Here is a 24113-nt window from a genome sequence, read left to right as displayed (position 1 = left end):
AGCCCCGTGTCAAAGCAGGAGATGAAATCTTTCATCGGTCTCTGCCTAACTTTTGGAATAATCAAACTACCAACTCGCCGGGATTGAGGCAGAGCAAGTGGCTGTATCAGACAAATGTAGCCCGAGTGATGGCACGAGATCGCTTCGACATGATCTGGAGGTAATTATTTATTTTTGCGCTGCATTCTGACGACTTCTCATTCTTATTTGAGTGGCGTTGGCCTTATGTAAAAAAAAAAGAGAGCCCGGTGCGAATTACTGCAGTATGACAACTATGATGTTTTAGAAGTCGTGTCACTGAAGTATACAGTATAACTGCACAATGCAAGATATATTGCAGGTTTTTTTTATCATTCATTATTATTGCTGATATTATGATTAAGTTATAGTATTGTAACAGTATAGTAATAGTAGAATAATAAATAGCAGCATTGGGTATTATCCTGAATCTTAAAGCAAAACTATATGAACCAAATGTCCAACATTGATTAAAAAAAAGTAATACAATCCAGCCAGCGAAAAAAAATGTTTTCAATAAATTGTTTTTAGTTAAAAAAAACCTCAGGCATTGGGGACCTTTTCTAAAAACTGGCTTAGGCATTGAGCAGCCTTTTTTGCAGGTGCTTTAGGCGCCAATGGGTTAAGCAGCTACAGAGGCTGGCTGGTAGGGATGGGAATCGAAAACCGATTCTTGTTGAGAACCGGTTCCCAGTGTTTCAATTCCTTGGAATCGTTTGGCGATTTTGCAAACGATTCCCTTATCGATTCCAGTGGGCGCGAATGACGTCACCACGCAACATTGCGTGGCGAGTCCAGTGCAGCCAGCAGTCAACAGTAAACATGGCGCCCAAGCGGTACAAACGCTCAAAAGTTTGATTACACATCCCAAAAATAGACGACAACAGGGCAACTTGTAAAGTGAATATTTCACCAAAGGGAGGAAATACTACCAACATGCAATAACTATGAATGAATGATTAACGTCGGTGAATCTGAACCCAGCAACGTTAGCAACGTTAGCATGTCCTCGGCTAACACTGCAGGTAACTAACTAACTAACAAACACTGCCTATCATGTTAGCGCCATTTGCCTCATTGTAAAACCTGCTGTTAGTAGCGGTTAAGGTTAAATGAATGCCTTCTCAGGCATTACATTTAGATGAAATCATGAGAGACAGAGCCTGACTGGCTCAGAGACAGAGGCTGGTGGTACTACCCCCAGTTCACGTCTACCTCCAGCTTCTCCTTTCACCAGAGCAGGGAAGAGTTAAATTACCCAGGCCATGATAGACCAATGTGGACCTCACCGTTGTTGGGTTTGTAAGGTCATGACTCGTGTTACTTCTAAACTAAACAAAGTTGATGCTAATTGACCGGTTTGTTGTCCTTTTTCTCCAAATGAGAATCGATAAGGGAACCGATAAAGAACCGAATCGCTAAGCAGAATCGAAAATGGAATTGGAATCGTAAAAATCTTATCAATTCTCATCCCTACTGGCTGGGTCTATTGAAGATGGCTCCCACCCACTATATGGTGAATTTCAGCCTCTCCCATCAGGCCGCAGGTATAAAATGCCTATTTGCAAAACAAAGAGATATAAAGGCAGCTTCATTCCCTCAGCCATCAAAACCTTAAATGGTAATTAGGCTATTGTTGGACTACACACTAACTTTTTAACTCACTGACTGTACAGACTTCTTAATCTATTTATTTATTCTGATCTGTTTTTGTATCTGCCATGATGGCTTTCATTCTGTATTGTATCTTCTGTCTTTTGATACTAATACCCTTTAGTATACTTTTTATCCATGTTTCCATGCCTGGACCACTGTTGTCACTGTTATGTTCACTGTCTCTGTCATTGTCCTAAATGTTGTCTGTGTGTTTTTAAGCAGCCAACTCTTTTAACTGCAACCAAATCTACCTTTAAAGTAACCTAACCTAAGGGCCACCTTTTCCAATTACAGCTGCAAGTTTCTTCAGGTATGTACTTCATGAACTTGGCACATCTGCCCACTGGGATTATTGCTCAGTCTTCAAAGCAAAACTGCTCCACTTACTTCAAGTTGGATGGGTTCTGCTGGTCTACAGGAATCTTTAAGTGATGCCACAGGTTTTCAGTTGGATTGAGATCTGTTCTTTGACTAAGCCGTTCCAACACATTTAAATGTTTCCTCTTCACCCACTCAAGTGTTGCTTTAGCAGTATGCTTCGGGTCATTGTCTTGTTAGAAGGTGAATATCCGTCCCAGTCTCAAATCTCTGGAAGACTGAAATAGCTTTTCCTCAAGATATCCCTGTTTTTGTAGCATCATTCTCTCAATTCTGACTAGTTTTCCAGTCCCTGCAGACAGAAAACATCTCCACAGCATGATGCTGCCACCACCATGTTTCACTGTGAGGATGGTGTTCTTGAGGGGTTGTGTTTGCATGATATGTAATACTTAACTTTTTCCTTGGTGGCCAAAAAGTTCAGTTTTAGCCTTATCTGACCAAAGAACTTTCTCCAGAGAATTTTATAAATAAAAACAAACTTTGTGCAATAAATCTTGTGATGAAACTTTACAGATTCACAAGGTGCAGCAGTAATTTAAATGCTGCACTGGGTACCATCATATTAAAATACAGTGATTTATAACGAGTGGAATAAACATTGGAATAAAGAACGTCATTTCTGGTTTAGCGCTCCTGACAAGTGGTTGAAAAAGCAGATAACCAAAATAATGAATGGAACTTTGAGTTGTTTGAAGACATGTTTGTCATGTCTGTGGCTAAATTCTGTGTCATATTTGGGATTAGATTTTCAAATAAGTTTCATCATATTACTCTCTCCATCCTGAGTCACTACTCTGATTCTTTAAGGTCAGATTCTGTGGTCAGGTTTAATTTGGCGTCTCTGAGTCCTGCTGTTAGCCAAGTGTCCAACTATGGCCACATCATTAATCCACCAGCAGATGGACAGGTCATGTTTACCCACTACAGGAAAACATTTGTGTCATTCCCAGCGATATGAATCAGCCTAAGAACTGCTCTAGAGTCACACACCAGCAGATTTAATGAGGGATTACTAGATTTATGCTGTTTGTCTGTCTGACAGGAAAAGACCAGCAGCCCTGTTATGGATGGAGGAAGATGTTTAGCAGGAATAAGTGACAGATAAAGTCTTTGGCTTGAATTTATAAACACACACTGCACATTATTAGTTAATAGTAAACCTTTCATTTCCTGAAAACACATTTTTAAGACAATCAATTTGACAGACAGCTGTGCAGGAGCTGGTTTTATAATTGAAAATGTGGGGGAATTTTTTATGGAGTGCCCTGACAGGAATGGAAGGAATCTGCAAGCCTTCTGTGCCATATTAATTGCATCCGTAAACTCACGCTTAACGAGCCGATGTATTGAAGCTTTGTGCATTAGTTTGCTGTCACTTCCACTTTGGACAGCCTTCCATCGCCGTTAAGGGGAATAGGGATCGACAGGCTTTAAGAGCAATTGTATGTTAATGAGTTATAGCGCCAGCCTGACTGCAGTCAGAACCCAGGATACCTACTGAATTATACCAACATAAATAAATCAAAAGAAGTGGGTTACAAGCGAGACCGGGTATTTTGTTTGGTTTTAATGCATCCTGGAGCACCTTTGGAATGTGCTGCCTCAGCACTCACTGCACAGGCATTCCTGATATACGTTCAAATGTCACAGACAGCTGGGGAGAGGATGGGAAAGCACAAAAAGCTGCTGCTGTATCCACATTCGGTATGCATCAGAGGTTTTTCAGTTTTGTAAGGAGGCTTTGTTTTCATGAGAGAAGTAGGGGAGGAGGATAAACTTATTCTGTTCTTTTTAGGAACCTTTTGGTTGTTTGTGGAGCCTTTTGGTACAGAGGAGAATGGTGTGAGATAGTGTTCAGGCATATCTTTGGCCAGTCATAAATTTCACCTTAAACAAGGACAAAAAAAATTAGCTATCAAGCCAATATGATTTAACCATATATTAAATAGTAAACGGGGCTCCAGATTACCACCACTTAGTCACATTTTGCAACCATATTTTGATACAGTGTGACTAAATTTTCTAAACTAGGCACTCCATTGCAACTTGTAGATATGTCCTCCATTTGCTTTTGTTCGTTCTTTTATATTCTTTATCATCTGTCCACTGGAACAGTCAGATGAGATGAGATAAAATTTAGAGGAATAAATGTCTTTTTTTTTTACTGCTTAATCTGTTCTGTGCACCCAGTGTTGCCAATATAAAAACACGCTCCACTCATTTCATGATGGATTCAGAGTACAAATCTCTGTTCCCATTTAACCCAACACACTTTAATTTGGACTGTTTCATTTTACCACCTAACATCTCATGCACAAAGTTGATCCTCACATAATTTACTATAACATTTTTATCAGCATCTCCTGAAATGTGGTATGAGGGCTGGATCTGATTTAGAAGCCAAAGACCCTAAGGAAGTCATCAAGGACCCTCACATTTCTCTTACAGTAACCATGCCCTTCATTATTCCATGAATTTAAACCTTAATCACAAGACCTTATTCCATCACCTGAGGCCCTCAAAAGATAGGCTTTCAGAATTATGTCTAAACATTTTAATCAGGCATTCATCAACAACTCTGTTTCATCGTATGTCCGATCATTTTTCCCTTTCAATCACGGTGTTAGTTCAGAGGTTTTCTCCAAAGGAGAATCATCTCACTAGGCATTATCGGAATTTTGTTCTCTTATAACTGAATGTGTCATGTAAATGTTATTGCCACCTACTGGCCCACCATGATTATTCCAGCATTTGCAGGAATTTCTTCTCAGTACAATCACACATGCGGACATGCTGGAGGTTGAACTGCTGACCTTACTGTTCATGTTATGAGGACTGAAATCCATTTCAAGATGATTGTGAGACATAACAAATTTCGGAGAAAATGAATCTCTGAATATCTGATAACTAGTGAATATGATTGGCCCAGATGCAGAGTTTAATGTCTCATGTCACTTGAGGAACCTTTTGACGGAGCTGAAATCCGTTCTGATGGTTTTTTAATGGTGAATATCCTGAAGGACCACCAGCATGTCATTCATTTCTTCAGATGGGTCGACGAACTGCTCATGACCATGGATGCATTAACAAGAACTGAATACAAGGTAACAGCCTACAGTGGCGTCACCCAAAAAATATAGATTAGTAATATTCAAGCAAATAAAGAACAAGAACCTGAATTTTCTGCAAATTTGACCATGTTGATTAATGTCCATCTGAACCTAGATGATAGGGGGCAGACACTTCCCATTGGCTCCCACTAGTTGTCACACAGCTTTTGTAGACTTTTGAGACATGGAATTATTTTGATCATTTTGACTGTATTGTTTGTAACGTATGGTATTATATATTTGGAGGTATGTAAAGAGTAGAGTACAGAACAGAGTACAAGCATCAAAGACTGACTGACCTTGATTCATGTACACTACTTTCTAAAAGGAGAAGGTGAATTGGATAGGGTTGTAAGCTTGCAGAGGGCGGAGCACATGTGAGATTTACCAACTGAAAACATAGAAAGGAAACAGTTCAACCAGCTGATCTGGGTTGAAGTTGAGATCAGCTGATGTGATGGTCCAGTGTTACCTATGCTAAAGGAATAGATAAAAGAAGCACTGAAGCTCTTACAATGGTGGCTACTCCGATACTTGGGAAACCCTGCTCTAGATGCTTCAGCTTGAGCCATGGATACATCTCCCTGAACCTAATCACCGCAGAGCGTGCCTCCTGTTACTGATCCAACTTACCACCAGCCAACTGGATGGTGGAGTAGAAGGTAAAACTGCTGCATAGTTTGGTTCTTATAACTTCAGGGTGTCGCACCATTTTTGTTGCATAATGCATTTGCTCATTAGTGTTTCGCCTGACAGCTTTGTTGCTTTTATATTGTTAAGCCCTAAATTACAATACACCCAAAACACAACCTTTTTTTTCTCTTTAAAGCAACAGCCTGTAAAAATCTCTGTTACTCCTCTTTTTGTACCATGGTTTAATTTCTTAAAGGGATAGTTCGCCTCTTTTGACATGAAGCTGTATGACATCCCATATTAGCAACATCATTTATGAACATTGACTTACCCCCCGCTGCGTCCTGTGAGCAGAGTTCCAGCCTCGTTTTGGTGTTGATGAAGGTAGTTGGCTGGGGTCCCGAAAATAAAGCGTTTTGCTTCTCAAAACGATATGCGTTCAAAAGAGTAATACATTTGCATCACAAAATCGTTATCCAGAAAAAGTCAGACCTCACAATCGCTTGGCGCTATTTTTGCCTCCCTTCATATCAATGCGTTCAGCCACCTGCCGATAGCCGCACCTGTCACGGTGTTTACTGCTCGGTCTGCACTTCGGTCTGCACAGTTTACACAGCACGCAGTGATACGAAGGGAGAGAGAAATAGCGCCAAGCGATTGTGAGGTCTGACTTTTTCTGGATAACGATTTTGTGATGCAAACGTATTACTCTTTTGAACGCATATTGTTTTGAGAAGCAAAACGCTTTATTTTCGGGACCCCAGCCAACTAGCCGGACTACCTTCGTCAACGCCAAAACGAGGCTGGAACTCGGCTCACAGGACGCAGCAGCCCCTCTTTCAGTTTTTTGAAAGAGGGGCTGGTTGAGTGGTCTTAGGCTGAACATGATGAAATCTTATTTTGTCTGTGAAAGATCATCTCCAACATGCTTCACCCCTCAGTGTATCTTTGTAATTATAAAATATTTGCCACAATCAGTCTTGTGTCACACATTAGAGGAGGAATTCAGGAGGTTTGACTTCTGCAAGTAAAACTCCATTTTGTTCTTTATATACATATATTTGAGTGAATTCCCCTCAGGAACTTTCGTTTTAAAACCACCAAGTCCCCGTGGACGTGTGGAGAAAGACTTGCTCTGCTTGGAACATAGAGATCAGCAAAGCAGCCTCAGAAAGAGCATTCAAGTTCCCAACACAAAATATGCAAATATGTTTCCTTGTGTACTGTAATGAACACTATGCCTTCACATGACTCAGAACTACTGGGTATTCTTCAAACTGTAAATTCTCCTTCATCTTTCAAAAGAAAGGACTGTCAGAATGATTCATGTGGTACTGTTGGTTACATGATGAGGGACAAAGAAGCATTTAATATCAGATGAGTGTTTTAACACAATCTTCAAGTTTTTTATCATTTTAATCTTAACCTGGATGAATTGAAGGCAATGATGGTGAGCATCGGGAGCAGTAGAGCGGATTTTACGTATTCTCTATACAGTCACATATGCAGTACAACTCCAAATCAAAAAAAGTTGGGACATTATGGAAAATAGAAAAAAAAAGGATTCTTACATATAATAGTTTACCGTACTTTTATTTTTTTGCAGACAGTATGAACCCAAGATATTTCATGTTTTAGGCCAATTTAAGGCGAGTAATAAGGTAAAAAAAAAAGTCATCAGGTGATTGTCATCTCCATGGGATCGCCTGCTCAATAACTGAACTATTTAAAAACAACCCTCTACAGTGCAGAATATTATCAAACCACTGAAAGAGTTTTTAAACTCTTAAAAGAACTCTTAGGGAATCTTGAAGAATCTAGGGATTCTTTAAGACCATACTCTCTTAAAAGGATAGAAGGAGACACAGTTGAAGCTTTTAATGGAGATTTATTCAAGTGCTTTGGTTGGATGTACATGACATGCATTCATTCAAAAGAGAGCCCATCCAATGCTAGACAAACAACTTCTTAATGATTATAGAGGATTGTAAATGAATCACATGGATTTCATATATGATTATGTTTTTTTCCTGATTCGTCTACTATCTGACTTCCTTACTTAATGCTGACCAAACATCTAAATTTTATATATTTTATATTTTCCCTTGTATTGGTGACTTGTTGCCATCCTGCTCAAAATAACCTGTTTTAGTTACCATACACTGGCCTCCTGCCTGTCACAAGTCGACACAGATCTGCATCTAGCTGCTTTCTATGCTTGGTGCAGAGCCACTTACATGCACAAATACAGCTCAATGAACCACATTTCATAATAACAACCATTTAAGCGAATATAAATGGCAAGTTAGCAAGTCTAAGTCAGACACCCGTGGTCCTGCGTCCAGATATAAATAGTTGATATGACCACATGGACATGGGATTACTGTGCAAAAAATTTATCAAACATTTGTGAGTTATATTCACAAATACCATCTGAAACTTTACTGTGCAAACTATACGCCTGATGTTAACCTGTTCCGGAGGCAGCATCAACTTAGCTGGGCATGGAGGCATCTGGGATGGACAATCACACAGTGGAAACCTGTATTGTGGTCAGACCAATCAGTATTCCAGATTCTTTTGGAATAGAAATGGTAGCTGGTTACTATTAGAAATGGACCATCCAGATGTTATCAGCGGCAATTCCAAAAACCAAGCTCAGTGATGGTTTGGAGTTGTAACAGGGATCTTGGCAAAGCTCATTTACAGCTCTGTGAGATTTTAGAGCAGCAGCTAGATAAGATCTTTCCTAAGAACGTCCATGGATTTTTCAACAAGACACAGTAAAGCCCCATTCTGCGAACATTACAAAGGCATCGCTGAGGAGAGGAGGGTTCTGGACTGGCCGGTCCTGATCCGTCTCCAACGGAGGTTGTTGGAGAATTTTTAAATGATAAATGCATAAAAAACAACCAAATATTGTTGCTCACCTTAAGAAGTTGTTCAATGCCATAATGCTTTTTAAGTGTTGCGAGAAGAAGCGGCAATATTACATATTACTTAATAAAATAAAAGCTCCACTATTTCAAATTTTTGGTGGAATTTTTTTGCAGGATTGAAATGTAAAATTACATTTTTTTTAATAGCAAATGAAATGAGTTGATAAGAAAACATGGAATATCTTGGTTTCGTGCTGTCTGCATTCAAATGAAAGTCAAAGTAAATGTAAAAGTAACAGCATTTTTTATTCGCATTTTCCATACTTTCCCACCTTTTTCTGACTAGGGGTGGTGTATTTATTCAGTTTATTCAAGACTGTTCAATATTCTTTGTAATGATTTTTTGTTGTTGTTGTTGTTGTTTGTTTATTTTGTTAAACGGTGTCATACACCGAAAAAGGTGCCCAGCCCGCATGGTCTACAAGACATCTGTGATAATGATAGTGTTTTAAAGTCTTGTTTGAAATAGGGTTTGCAGATTGTAGGAGCTGTACAGAGAATTCAAGGTCTAAAAACCCAGGATTAATTTGTCACTATCGTAACCATGACCATGGGCCCTTAATTGGAATGAGTGAGAATTGAAACTCAGCTGAAAGCAGCTGAAATGAAGTGTGCGTGTTTGATGATAGGTATGGTGGATTTATCATCTGAGAGAAAGTGCGATCCTGAATGCCTCAGCTGCTTAAGCTGTCCCAGAGGTCTGCTGGTTCTTTGGCACTCCAGAGCATCGTAATAATCCACTTACATGTGGAGTCATGAAAACAATCAGTCTTCACTGCTCAAGCTAATTCACTAACAACACAGGAAGGTTGCCAAAGCTCTGAGCGACAGGTTGTTGGGGCCTCCCTGAGTCCAAATACCAAAAAAGATGCAGTGTTGTTCAGCACACATGAAGAAGTCAGTTTTAACTCAATCATCAAAATCCAGTGACACTGTCACTCAGATTTATATTGACTTTTTTTTTTAGCATCAGCACATCATCTTTTTGCAACAAAGCCCACATTTTGTGAGTACACAGCTTTATATTTCCACATTAGTATCAGCTAATAGAACCTTGCCTCTTACAGAAGAAAATCAGCTTCATTAATCCTGAAAAATTTAACTGAGTGCACTCTTGCTTGAGTAATACGTAATTTAACAGATAGCAGGACATAATTTGGATAAGCATGGTCAAGTCAAACCTCTATTGTTTGATAAATGTAGCCAATTATTCCATGCAATGGACTATGCAGACCCACAGATTCCCTAACCCAGACTCAGGAGACAGTCAAAACAAGAAATTCTCATATGTAATAAATGAATAATCAACAATACCACAATTATTAATCTTGTGTTTAGCCCATTTCTTGTCCTAAACCTTTAGCTCCTCTGAAGCTACATCAGTCTGTGTATTTAAGATTTCCATGTCATAGACATTGAGTACCACCTAAAAAATGTGACACATTTACTTATTCTTTTTTAATGAACTGATGTGTCCAGACTTTTGAGTGATCCTGTGAACAGTACAGTAACGTGTTGTGTCTAAATCTAACCATGGCAACAGGCAAAATGGCATCCATGAGAGTGGCAGGGGTGTTGCAAGAGAATCTATTTCAGCCTTAATATGGTAGTTTTCTAACCAAACTAATGTCATTGCTTAAACCCAATCAGAAAGGGACACAACTGTGGACTGAATGCAACTATGGGTGGAAAAAGCTGTTCTCATATGTCCTTAAAGTTGCTTTTTGAATGAATGAACGATTCAAAATGTAATAGCACAGTAATGCTGTGCCATCCATGTGATAATATTCATCTAAGTCGCATTTCCTTCCTTCTGCTTGTAGATGCGCTACCTTACAGGATACCATTATGGTTTGTCCTGACAGGTATGAGTACAGAACACATATAGTCATATCAATGGGAGAAGTTGTTATTTTTACCACAGGCCATACTGTTATAATTCGAGCAGAATCTGGTTTGGCATTCACTTGCTGAAACCTTTCCTGAAAAACACACTGAGTGGCAGCATCTAATGCTGCCACTCAGTGTGTTTTTTATATATATATATATATATATATACACGTGACTCGCTACATTCACAGCAGAGTAACTAATTAATGAATCAATAAAACAGAGAGTGAGCTTAAATAAAGGCATTCATTTTGCAGCACAATGTGAAAACCACATAGATGTTTGAGATGCTTGCTTGTTTTCATATTGACCAGAAACTATTTGTCATAAACACAAGTCCATTGATGTTTGTATGTGCCTGGCAGATAAATGCATTTCTCTCTGTACAGTTTGCAGGGAGGGGGCCCTCAGAATAACAGCTGATTGAAGGCATGGATAGCTTTGATATAAGAGCTCCAGTGTGGATGAGCCTCTCTGAAGTAGCTACATGTGGAGCCTGCTGGGCTCTCTTTCAATTCCAAAGGTAGCTCTTTGTAGGAGGGAGGGTCTCTTTCAATCCAAATGACCTATTTCGGTATCTGTTGTTCCTGGATCTGAATGGGGAGCATGAGAATGATTTGGGAAGGTTTTACTGTGCACTTTAAAGCCAGTTATGGCCCTGTCACACTGTTGCGTATGAGAGAAGCATATGAGTTGCGTATGAAAATTATCACTCATACGCTGGTATACGCTGACATACGCCAGGGGAACGTTAGGCATAGGTTGTATACGTTTCAAGCACGCTGGCATACGTTGGCATACGCTGAGGCAGAAATACATTTTTGAACATGCTCAAAACTTTTGTGCGTATGGTTAATACGCTAAGCATACGCTAGGCATACGCTGAATACGCTAGAGGTACGATATAGGTACGTTACTGATAGGTCGAGAACGCTGGACATAAATTGCCATATGTTGGCATGAAGGTGTACCGTACAGCTAGCGTATTTATAGCCTCCGCCCGTCTGCCGCCTCCATCTCCGCCAGACGGACGGAGATGGAGGCGGCAGGCAACCGATGATTCACGGGAGCGGTCAGGAGGAGGAGTTGGAGATCTTGATCGCTCAGAAGCATGTAACTCATCAGCCGCAGGTGCATCAGGCATTTCAGCAGGTTTGGGTGAGAATGATTCTTGTGTTTTTTTGCCTTTTCCTCGGCCCAGGGCCCGGGCAAACGACGATTGCTTCTTGGGAGGCATGATCGAGATGAATGTCTCGAGAGATGTTGATAGCGCGTCGTCTACTGCAATAATGGAGCAATGTGGAAAGGCTGCTGATATAGGCGCGTTGAAACGTACGCTGGGCATGCGCAGTTCATATGCTACTCATACGCTAGTCATTTTTTATTTTCAAGGACTTTTCGTGCGTATGAAAATTATATTATTAATTTTCATACGCAACTCATACGCTTCTCTCATACGCAAAAGTGTGACAGGGCCTTTACCTGGAATAATGTAATGTATAGTGTGTGTTTTTTTTTGGGGGGGGGGGTAAACTATTACACTGACTACTACTGTGAATTAAATACTGTTGCAGAATAAAATGACTGACAGTAAGTTGGAAGGCAATGGTGTTGCTTGGCTGTGAATGCAGAGAAATACCAAGAAGTCCTGTAAGCTACTGCCACAGCAGATGTCATCCTTAAAGGGGAAGTTCGGTTCTTTTGAACCTGGACCTTATTTCTGGCATAAAATACGTTCATCATCTCACTGATAACAGTTTGGGGGAAGTCGGCGTCCTTCTCATTGTAATTTAGCCATTAATCCGATTCTTTCAGTGCCATGTAACCCCACTGACTGTCCTTCTGAGTCCTGATTCCTTACTTTGTCACAGTGCTTTCATCTGCGATAGTTAGTATTAGTTAGGCACTAAAAGGTCATAGTTTGGGTTAGAATTAATGTACAAGTTTTACATGTTAGAAAATACATGGTTTGACGGTTAAAAAAAAATCAACACAGTTTACACATTTTTTTATTCATGCCTCCCTAGTCATGTCAGGGGAACTTCATTGTGCTTTGTATCGGATATGATGCTGGTGCTTTTCAAATGTACATTTGTGATGTACATCATGTAATTGATGTGACGTATAATATGTACATAAATGTAACTATTCAAGTAGCATGCTGACAAATATTTGCCTGATTGGCCTTCAGTTGGCACTTATGGATCTCACTGAAAGTGCCACAGCAGCAACAATAAAGGTAAATATGGCAGGTTGACACTGATACAAATAATTTGATATATCAACACTTTTGGTAGTGAATTTGTAAAATCTTTATGAAAAAGGCACACACGGTGTCACAGTTAGGCTCAAAATGGTGATTTTAGTGACCTTTGGGAGAATCTTAAAGAAAAAGAGCCCCTCAAATTTGTAATTTCAGCTGGAATTCACTAAGCATTGTATATGTCATGAAGCAACAGAACCAGAGGGAACATCAAACTAACACAGCGGGGTAAAACAACCAGTCATTCATCATTTCAGTCAGAATTCACAGATACAAAGAAACACCCTACTCTGTTGCTCACCAGCTATACTTGCAGTACAGTCACACAAATCTCATGCAGACACTCATCATACTTTTAAATGTTACCACTCAAAGTAAGAACAAGCTAATTTGATAGAGTTAGAAAACAATGCACAATCAGACAGCATCAAACAAAACATCCATGGGGGCCAAACAAAGGGAACGTTGCTGGCTTGCTGCTGTTTAGGCTTGCTGTTAAAAGAAGCTGTAACTTAAGGAGAAAGAAGCTGTGATTCCTTTTTCTCTCTCTTTTTTTTCCCTAAGAATATGTGGCTTCTTATGACTTACTTTGCTCTTAAGGCCTGTCCCACTGTCTCAGAAAAGATGAAAGAACACACTAACACCAGGGTACCCTGTCGAGAATATGTGCAGATGAAAGATCGCTCCATTATCTCAAGCTGTCCTCTCTCTGCATCCATTGCTAACCCACTCACTGGTTAAAAGTGTGAAAATTTGCGGTGCTCTCAGCTGGTTAACTTGCTGCTTATCATCTTAAATTACTTGGACAGCTTGTTGCTTGTGCTCTTTTTTGTGTCTTAATGAAAGGAATTTCAAAGATCTAGAATTGGAGGTGACTGGCAACCTATCCAGGGTGTAGCCTACCCCGCCTCTCACCCAATGACAGCTGGGTTAGGCTCCAGCCCCCCGCAACCCTGAGTTGGATTGAGCGGGTATACAGAAAATGGATGGATGGATGGATGAATAGTCACTTCATTACATAATATTGCAGTGTGCATTTACAATGGGCAAATTTTACAAAAAACTTTTATTGACTCAAAAGAAGCATGACACTGAAACCAGAAAGGGGAAAAGAGGAAAATGTTAAATAAATTAAAAATCAAAGGTTGTGGCGTACTCTGAAGCCACTGTGGGTTCTTTCAGCATATATATACTCCGAGACTGTGGGACGGTACGTCAACACTTTATAAGTAATGCTCTTGTGGAATCTTTCACGTCTCCCAGGGTTGGAGCTGCAGACTTGACCTGTGGTTGGCACTGTCCTCGTTTACTGGGCCCTAAATGTAGGTAAATACAGCTTAAAAAAAACAACACATTACATTATGTCCTTATTTGTTTAAGCTAAATGCAGAAGTAGCCTGTGAAAAACTAAGTACACTCCATAATTCAGTAGCTTTTAGAATATCCTTTAACAGCAACTCAGCAAATCAGGAACATCCCTCGTTGTCCCACATTGGCTGCCACTAAAACCTTCTCAGCAGGATGTTAGAAAGACTTTACAGATTTAGGAACAAGTTTTTTTCTTGGTACGCCATTCTGAATGAAACATTAATCAGGCCCTCAGGAAGCATCCCTTTTCCGTGCCCTGTATCATGTTCTTTTCAGGGGAGTTACGTGTTTGACTTATGAAGGCTAGCCGCAAATTCAACATGGCAGACTCACCAGGTGTTGGCAATCGCTCATCAACCATCCAGATCCACATATAAGGCGCTCCTTCCTGGGCTCTACCGGTTCGTCAGCAAGCTGCATCCCACCACCTCCCCATCTCCACCCGATGTCTCAAGTCCTAGACATCTCCTTCCTTCGTATGACTCCGCCACCAGGTTCGGGTCCCAAAGGGGGGGAAGATATTCAGCATCTATCTCCCTATGCCGGACTTGCAAGCTCACAGCGGTTCAGCTTGCATGTCCTCTGCCAGGGCCCGAGCGCCAAAGAAATATTGACAATAAACCTTGCAATTGTCTCCTATCTCTCCGTGTGAGTCTCTCCAGGTTGAAATTCAGTGTCACTGTTTGTCAAAGTCCATATGAGTAGTTGCTGTCAGACTGTTCTTACACCACAGTGACATGGTGAAAATGCATTCCAGTTTGAATGATTTGTGTAGTCCTTCTGCTGTTTGGGAATAATCACAAATCAATACTTCACACATCTCATTTCAAGCGAAAATGGGTCTGGTGTGATTAAATCTCCAGAAAGCAGAGCACAGTGAATATGAGTACTGCTGTGTACTGTTGCTGCAAGGAAAAATGACAGTTTCCTCCACATGGATCATTACCTTACTTACAGATACCATAGGTTCTGTACACTTTTTCATGAAGATATCATCATACTGGAACATGTAATCACAGTTAATGGATGTTTTAATTTATCCAAGACCATGCTTTTTTGCTTGAATTTAATTTGAACTACTCCTATAAAAAACTTCAAAGATGGGAAGCACAAGACTGATGTGAGTGTAAAAGAGATACCAAAACTATTAATTTCAGGAGAATTAAACAAAGGCTGGCAAATAATGAAGCACATAGAATCTTTGTGGAAAAGAAAGCACACCTTTTACAGTTCACAGGTTTTACGTATTTGGACATAAATAGATGGATCTGGTCCTTACCAAGTCTTAAAATTTCATAAATACAACCTCAGATGAACAACACGATGCATGTGTTAGCCTAGCTAAACCTCTTGGTAAGGCCCATAACCATGAAAACAACAGTTAGAGAGTAAAACGTTTTTTATTTTTTTATTTACAACAGCGTTAGCATTCTGTAGGTGGTTGGCAGAACCTAAATCAGACTACTGGGCAGTAGGACAATAAAAAACACTCGATGACACACTTCATGCAATTAAAACACTGTCAGTAAAACCATGCAAATAAAAGTCCACGTGCCCAGCCTCTGTCTCCCGATACTACTACCACGGCTACGAGATGCTTTGGCTCAGGGTTACAAACAGAACAGCCCCTATTAAGGGGCACTCTGTACTCCCCCCACCGGACACGATCGACCGCCTTCTCCAAGTCCACAAAACACATGTAGACAGGTTGGGCAAACTCCCATGCACCCTCTCGGACCCTGCTGAGGGTGTAGAGCTGGTCCACTGTTCCACGGCCAGGATAAAAACCACACTGCTCCTCCTGAATCCGAGATTCGACTATCTGACGGATTCTCCTCTCCAGTACCCTCATGCGAGGAGTTTTTCCAGCCAACCTCTCTGTTGCCCCCTTCCCCAACAGAGAGGTGACATCACACGTCCCAAGAGCCAGCTTCAGTAACCGAGGCTCAGACCACCAAGGCCTTTGTCTGCTACCCAACTCACAATGCACCCAACATAGCTCCCAGAATCATTGGGACACGCAAACCCCTCCACCACGACAAGGTGACAGCTCACAGGGGCAATAAAACAAGCAATAAACTAGCCCAAATCATCAGCCCTCCACCACCGTGCTTGACAGTTGGTATGAGGTGTTTGTGCTGATATGCTGTTTGATTTTCACCAAACATGGTGCTGTGCATTATCACCAAATGTCAATTTTGGTCTGCTCTGTCCAAAGGACATTGTTCCAGAAGTCTTGTGGTTTCAGATGGAACTTTGCAAACCTAAGCTGTGCAGCCATGTTATTTTTAGAGAGAAGAGGCTTTCTCCTGCAACCCCTCCAAACAAGCCCTTGGATTTTTTGCACAGTCTGACATTGATTGAATGTCCACTCTTGGTAAAATTCAAAACTGTCTTGAATATTTTCCACATGTGAATAATCTCTCTCATTGTAAAACGATGGATTCTTAATAATTTGGAAATGGTCTTATACCCCTTCCCAGATTGATGGGCTGCATCATTGCAGAGATCATTGCTGATATATTTCCTCCTTGGCATTGTGTTAACACACACTTGAATGCTACAGAGCAGCAAACTGACAAATCGTCCACTGTTATAGAAGTGGAAACACTTGTGGATGATTGTTGAATCTTATCTTCCTATGGAAGCAGTATGGGTGGACTTTTTCACACACTTTTCCTGCATTTGGCTTCAATTTAGTGAGATAAATAATTAATTATGTGTAATATATCTTGTGTTGTTGTTCAGCTGAGTTCATGTTTACCTCATTCTCACATATTTCGTGTAGTATGTGGTTTAAATAAAAAAAATCTGGAGACAACTTCTTTTTCCTTTTTCCTTCCTGTTGACAAGGTTGAGTAATTGTTGGCCTACATTATATCAATGTCTCTCACGTGGTCTCCTTCAGGCTGGCTGCATCTCGGCTTACTTTGATATGTAAACCACCTCCTCAGCACCCTGTAGGTGTACAGCTCATTCTCTGTCTGTCTGCCCTCGACACCTGCTCCAGTTTTTGTGCTAATCCTTTGGCGAGACACTCACAAGATCATGAAAATGGATAACATATCCTCGAAGTAATGCATGCATAGTTCACACCACCTGCCCTGAATGTAATTGTGCAGTTGACTGATCAAATCCAGAAAATATTTGATATCTAGGACATTTGGAAGACTGTCTTGACGACAGAGACAGGTTCTGATGCTAAAATGATTCAAAATCAGTATTGTATGTGCCCTAAAATTTGTAATCTATTGAATGATTAATGATGCTGATGAAGTGTGAATGTGAAATTTGGCAGATTGTCCTTACTAATGACTTAGCAATGCAAGTTCTTTTTTTGTCTCTCTACATTTAATATCTTTCCTCCTCTTGTCTCATTTCCATTTCCCATATTCTCTTTTTTCTATTCCTTTCTTCCCTCCTCTCTGGTCTCTTCCTTTCCTCCACGATTTAAAACTACATGAAGTAGTGATGAAATAAATGGTAAGGCATACTCAAAGATGGATGAGATTAAAAGTTTTGGAAGGGATTCTAATGAAGGCTAGCCGCAAATTCAACATGGCAGACTCACCAGCTGTCTCCAATCGCTCATCAACCGTCCAGGTCCAGATATAAGATGCTCCTTCTTGGGTTCTACCTGTTCGCCAGCAGCTGCATCCCACCACCTTCCCATCTCCACCCGGTGTCTCCAGGTCCTCGGCATCTCCTTCCTTCGTACGACTCCGCCACCAGGTTCGGGTCCCGGGGGGATGATATCCAGCATCTATCTCCCTATGCCGGAGTTTCAAGCTCACAGCGGTTCAGCTTGCATGTCCGCAGCCGGGGCCCGAGCGCCAAAGAAATCTTGTTAATAAAACTTTACAATTGTCTCCCTATCTCTCCGTGTGAGTCTCCCCAGGTTGAAATGCCATAAGCTCAATTTTTCTTGCAATTTCTGTAGCTCGGCTGGTTTATAAATAATTACTGTAGTTAGTGGGATTGCTGTTAACATGCTAGTATATCGAAAATATTACAGCGAGAGGCAGTCACAACAGCACTAACGCTAATAAGGACATTTTCGGAAAGCTTCTGAGAATTGAGAAAATTTTAGCACCCAGAAAAGCAGCATTTGTAGACAAAATTGGCTAAATCAGGTAGCTAGATGTCAGATGTGGAGCAAGGTAGCTTATTATTTAGAAGCTAACGCAGTATATGTCGGTGTGAGGCCTAAATCTTTATCAGCCATGGTGTCTGAAAAATGGTTAAAAATATATATATACTGCTCAAAAAAATAAAGGGAACACCTAAACAACACAATGTAACTCCAAGTCAATCACACTTCTGTGAAATCAACGTTCCAGTTAGGAAGCAACACTGATTGTGAATCAGTTTCACCTGCTGTTGTGCAAAGGGAACAGACAACAGGTGGAAATGAGAGGCAATTAGCAAGACCACTCCTATAAAGGAGTGGTTCTGCAGGTGGTGACCACAGACCATTTCTCTGTTCTCATCTTTTCTGGCTGATGTTTTGGCCACTTTTGCATTTTGTCAGTGCTCTCACCCCTCAAGGTAGCATGAGGCGGTGTCTACAACCCACAGAAGCTGCTCAGGTAGTGCAGCTCATCCAGGATGGCACATCAATGCAAGCTGTGGCAAGAAGGTTTGCTGTGTCTCTCAGCACAGTGTCCAGAGGAGGAAATACCAGGAGAGAGGCCAGTACAAGATTCAAGATTCAAGATTCAAGATTTATTGTCATTTGTACAGAGAGACACTGGGTCATACTATACATTGAAATTCTTGGTGATGAGGCATCGCCAACAGCATTAAATAAATTGAGAAGGGTGAATGAAAACAAAGGAAGAAGATAAAGTACAAAAATTGTGCATAAAAAAAAAAAAATATATATATATATATATATATATATATATATATATAGGTGGACTTATACAGGTGGAAATATGTACACAGATAAAGTGGCTGAGTGCCAATGAATTACTGGTTGAGTAGCCTGATGGCCTGGGGGAAGAAACTGTTCTTTAATCTGCTAGTCCGAGCCTGGATGCTCCAGTAGCGTCTACCAGATGGCAGAAGGTTGAACAGTCCATATGAGGGGTGGCTATGGTCCTTAGTGATTTTCCGTGCTTTTCTCAGGCATCTTGTGTGGTAGAAACAGACTCCATGAGGGTGGTATGAGGGTCCGACATCCACAAGTAGGGCTTGTGCTTACAGACCAACACCATGCAGGGCGATTGGCATTTTCCAGAGAACACCGAGAGTGGCAGATTTGCCATTGGTGCCCTGTGCTCTTCACGGAGGAGAGCAGGTTCACACTGAGCACATGTGACAGAGTCTGGAGACGCCGTGGAGGACGTTCTGCTGTAGGGATGGGAATCGAAAACCGGTTTTTGTTGAGAACTGGTTCCCAGTGTTTCAATTCCTTGGAATCGTTTGGCGATTTTGCAAACAATTCCCTTATTGATTCCAGTGGGCGCGAATGACGTCACCACGCAATGTTGCGTGGCGAGTCCAATGCAGCCAACAGTCAACAGTAAACATGGCGCCCAAGCGGTACAAACGCTCGAAAGTTTGATTACACATCCCTAAAATAGACGACAACAGGGCAACTTGTAAAGTGAATATTTCACCAAAGGGAGGAAAAACTACCAACATGCAATAACTATGAATGAATGATTAACGTCGGTGAATCTGAACCCAGCAACGTTAGCAACGTTAGCATGTCCTCGGCTAACACTGCAGGTAACTAACTAACTAACAAACACTGCCTATCATGTTAGCGCCATTTGCCTCATTGTAAAAGCTGCTGTTAGTAACGATTAAGGTTAAATGAATGCCTTCTCAGGCATTACATTTAGATGAAATCATGAGAGACAGAGCCTGACTGGCTCAGAGCCAGAGGCTGGTGGTACTACCCCCAGTTCACCTCTACCTCCAGCTTCTCCTTTCACCAGAGCAGGCAAGAGTTAAATTACCCAGGCCATGATAGACCAATGTGGACCTCACCGTTGTTGGGTTTGTAAGGTCATGACTCGTGTTACTTCTAAACTAAACAAAGTTGATGCTAATCGACCGGTTTGTTGTCCTTTTTCTCCAAATGAGAATCGATAAGGGAACCGACAAAGAACCGAATCGTTAAGCAGAATCGAAAATGGAATTGGAATCGTAAAAATCTTATCAATTCCCATCCCTATTCTGCTGCCTGCAACATCCTCCAGCATGACCGGTTTGGCGGTGGGTCAGTAATGGTGTGGGGAGGCATTTCTTTGGAGGGCCGCACAGCACTCCATGTGCTAGCCAGAGGTACCCTGACTGCCATTAGGTTCTGCGATGAGATCTTCAGGCCCATTGTGAGCCCATATGCTGGTGCAGTGGGCCCTGAGTTTCTTCTGCATGACAATGCTTGGCCTCATGTGGCTGAAGTGTGTCAGCAGTTCCTGCACAATGAAGGCATTGATGCTATGGACCGGCCCGCCTGTTCCCCAGACCAGAATCCAATCCAGCACATCTGGGACATCATGTCTCGTTCCATCCACCAACGCCACGTTGCACCACAGGCTGTCCAGGAGTTGACTGATGTTTTAATCTAGGTCTGGGAAGAAATCCTCAGGAGAACATCCGCCGCCTCATCAGGAGCATGCCCAGGCGTTGTAGGGAGGTCATGCAGGCACGTGGAGGCCACACACACTGCTGAGCCTCATGTTGACTTGTCTTGAGGAATTTCCACTTAAGTTGGATCAGCCTGTAATGTGATTTTCCACTTTTATTTTGAGTATAATTCCAAATGCAGACCTCCATGGAATAATAATTTTGAATTATATTGATAATTTTTATGTTATTTTGTTCGCAATGCATTCCACTATGTAATGAATAACGATTTTCAACTGGAATATTTCATTCATTGAGATCTAGGAAGCGTTATTTTAGTGTTCCCTTTATTTTTTTTTTAATCGGTTAATGGACACCACAATTTAGTTAACAGTCTGTTCACATCATCAGTTATTTTCAAATGTGTGGTATGTGTATGATATTCCCATAATATCATACACCTTTGACACCAATTCTGTGCGCCAAGAAGTAAGAAGTCATATCCTGGATACCACATAGAATAGAAAAAAAAAAAAAACACTTCAATTTTTTTTTCGCTTTGGTGGTGGCAATGTTTGACCACTTCGATAATGGGAAACATAAATATTGTTGGAGTTTTTACATCATTCTTACAGATGGGAGATATTGCAACTTGAGGAAGTGTCACGGCTGGGTGCCTAGCCAACTCCCAAAAAGGACCCAAAAGCAGACGCAGAAGACTGGGAGAATTAGAGTTAAAACAGAATTCATTCACAGGTGCGTAGTGTTGGAAGCCAGAGGGAGGATCCGAGGAAACGTGGAACTCCGAGAGGAGGGAGACGGTGAGTGAGGAGCCAATAAGGTCATTTATCCTGACAAAGGTAGTGATCAGTTCTTACTGGGTCCAGGTGGGAATCCAGAATTGAAGGGGAGGATACTGGCTGTGGTTCTGAGTCGGCGGCAGGCAGGTAGGGGAAACAGGAATCCAACAATGTATGCTAAGTCCTTAGCATGGGAATCCAGATTGAGGAGAATAGACGACGGAAGCGGTACTGAAGAAAAACAAGAAGGCAAGGTAAGTACTACAAAATGACTTTCTCTGGAAAAGTGAGACAATCTGGTGAAGGCTGGTTGCTCCTGCAGCCCCTTAAAGCGATACTCCGGAGTAGATTCAACCTGGGGTCATTTGAACCGTGATATCCAGCCAAGTAGCCCACCCGCAGTTTTTTCGATATTGGCTGAACATCAGCTGAGTTACTGAGTTATCCCGAATAGCTTCGTACAAGCGTTAATGGATCTCCAAAATTACCACACTAAAATCACATGCCATGACACCAAACTTCTACAGTAGTACAAATATGGTCTGTACTCACAAAACGATGCATTTGGAAGTTTGAAAATAGTCCAGGAGTTTATTATTATCAACACAAGCCTGATAGCTTTTCTGCTGCTAAAGCTGCGTCGACGTCACTTCTGGAGCTGGGAGCTTCAAAGTAAGATGAGGGTTGATCTACTACTGTAGACAACAAAGCAAGGCTGCTCAATTTCTCCATTGATAAAATAATTTCACAACTCTACAACATAAAAATTCATAAAAAAAACATGTAGAATATAGCATATACTTTGTTGTCTACAGTAGTAGATTAACCCTCATCTTACTTTGAAGCTCCCAGCTCCCAGAAGTGACGTTGACGCAGCTTTAGCAGCAGAAAAGCTATCAGGCTTGTGTTGATAATAATAAACTCCTGGACTATTTTCAAACTTCCAAATGCATCGTTTTGTGAGTACAGACCATATTTGTACTACTGTAGAAGTTTGGTGTCATGGCATGTGATTTTAGTGGGGTAATTTTGGAGATACTGCCAGGATCCATTAACCCTTGCACGAAGCTATTCGGGATAACTCAGTAACTCAGCTGATGTTCAGCCAATATCGAAAAAAACTGCGGGTGGGCTACTTGGCTGGATATCACGGTTCAAATGACCCCAGGTTGAATCTACTCCGGAGTATCGCTTTAAGACTGTGTCCTGATGAGGACAAACGAGGAACAGGTGTGAAGGCAGGAGCAAACCAGACTCCTCCCTGGACTTCCTGGAAACCTGCTCAGCCCCACCTAAGGCCCAGAAACCACAACAACAACACAGCCAAGCATGACTGTGACAAGATGAGAGATCTTCTTGCCGTGAAATTGACTCATTTTGTGTCAGAGTGAGTACATCTACCCACCTACCACCAGTGTCATTGACAAAATAAGGAAATTATAGATATTAAGAAAAGGAAGGTAGGACCTTGAATCTCATAAAAACTAAATATAAATATTGCTACAGAGCATATGGTTTGAAATTCAGATAGGGTGCAGTAAAGCTTATGAAGCAAAAACATCAATGAATGATGCCATATCAAGTGGAATTTCAGTAGAAATAATTTGGGGACTGTCCATTCAAATCAGTATAACATTTTATAATCTCTTATTCAAAATTTACAGATGACATAAATATATTCCTCATGGCAAGTATCTCAAACACGTCAGGACTTTCTGTGATGAATTTCAAGAGTGGGCATTCAAGCTCATCTTGTCTTATTCATAAACCCACTGACACCAGTGGAAAAACCTGAAGAAATGAGGAACGATGGCAAATGTAGTCGTGGGTAAGTACAAGAAAAAGCTGTATGACAGATGAATGAATGAATGACCCATTTTCCAGTCTCACTTCTCTGAGTCAGTCTTCCCTGATTGTCTCTTTACCTCCAGCACAATGCAGTCTGATTTCATCCCCTCCTCTTCTCTCATTGTGCATGATGACTGAAAGGATAATAAGGAAGAAGACACCTGTAATCAGAATTGGTTTCGGGGACAGGAAAGTAATTTATGATTTATTTTCTCTGCTGTGTTTTGTGTCAGTGGGGAATTCAGGGCTCTTACCTGAGTTTGTCATGTCTCTGAGCTTTTGTCTTGTTTTTAGTTCCTGTTTAGTTTTTTTAAGTTTTGTCATGTCGTTGTTTTAAGCTCAGGTCTAGTCTTTAGTTTTTCCATGTTACCCCGGCATCAGCTTCACTCATGTCACCAATCACTCCCTCAGTATTTAGTTTCCAGGTTTCCCATGCACCATTGCCAGATCCTACCCCGTCACCCATGATAGACCCGGCACATGTTAGTCACCGTTATTCAAGTCAGGTTTGTTCTTTTGAGTTTTTTTCACAGTCATAGTCAAGTTTTGTTTTTCATAGTTTTTAGTTTTGTAATCCGGCCCTTGTGTTGTATTTTTGGAAGTAAACCAAGTTTTGTTTTTTGGA

This window comes from Odontesthes bonariensis, chromosome 23 (genome assembly GCF_027942865.1).
Source record: "Odontesthes bonariensis isolate fOdoBon6 chromosome 23, fOdoBon6.hap1, whole genome shotgun sequence".
In the NCBI taxonomy this organism is placed as follows: Eukaryota; Metazoa; Chordata; class Actinopteri; order Atheriniformes; family Atherinopsidae; genus Odontesthes; species Odontesthes bonariensis.
This window is presented reverse-complemented; position numbering follows the sequence as displayed.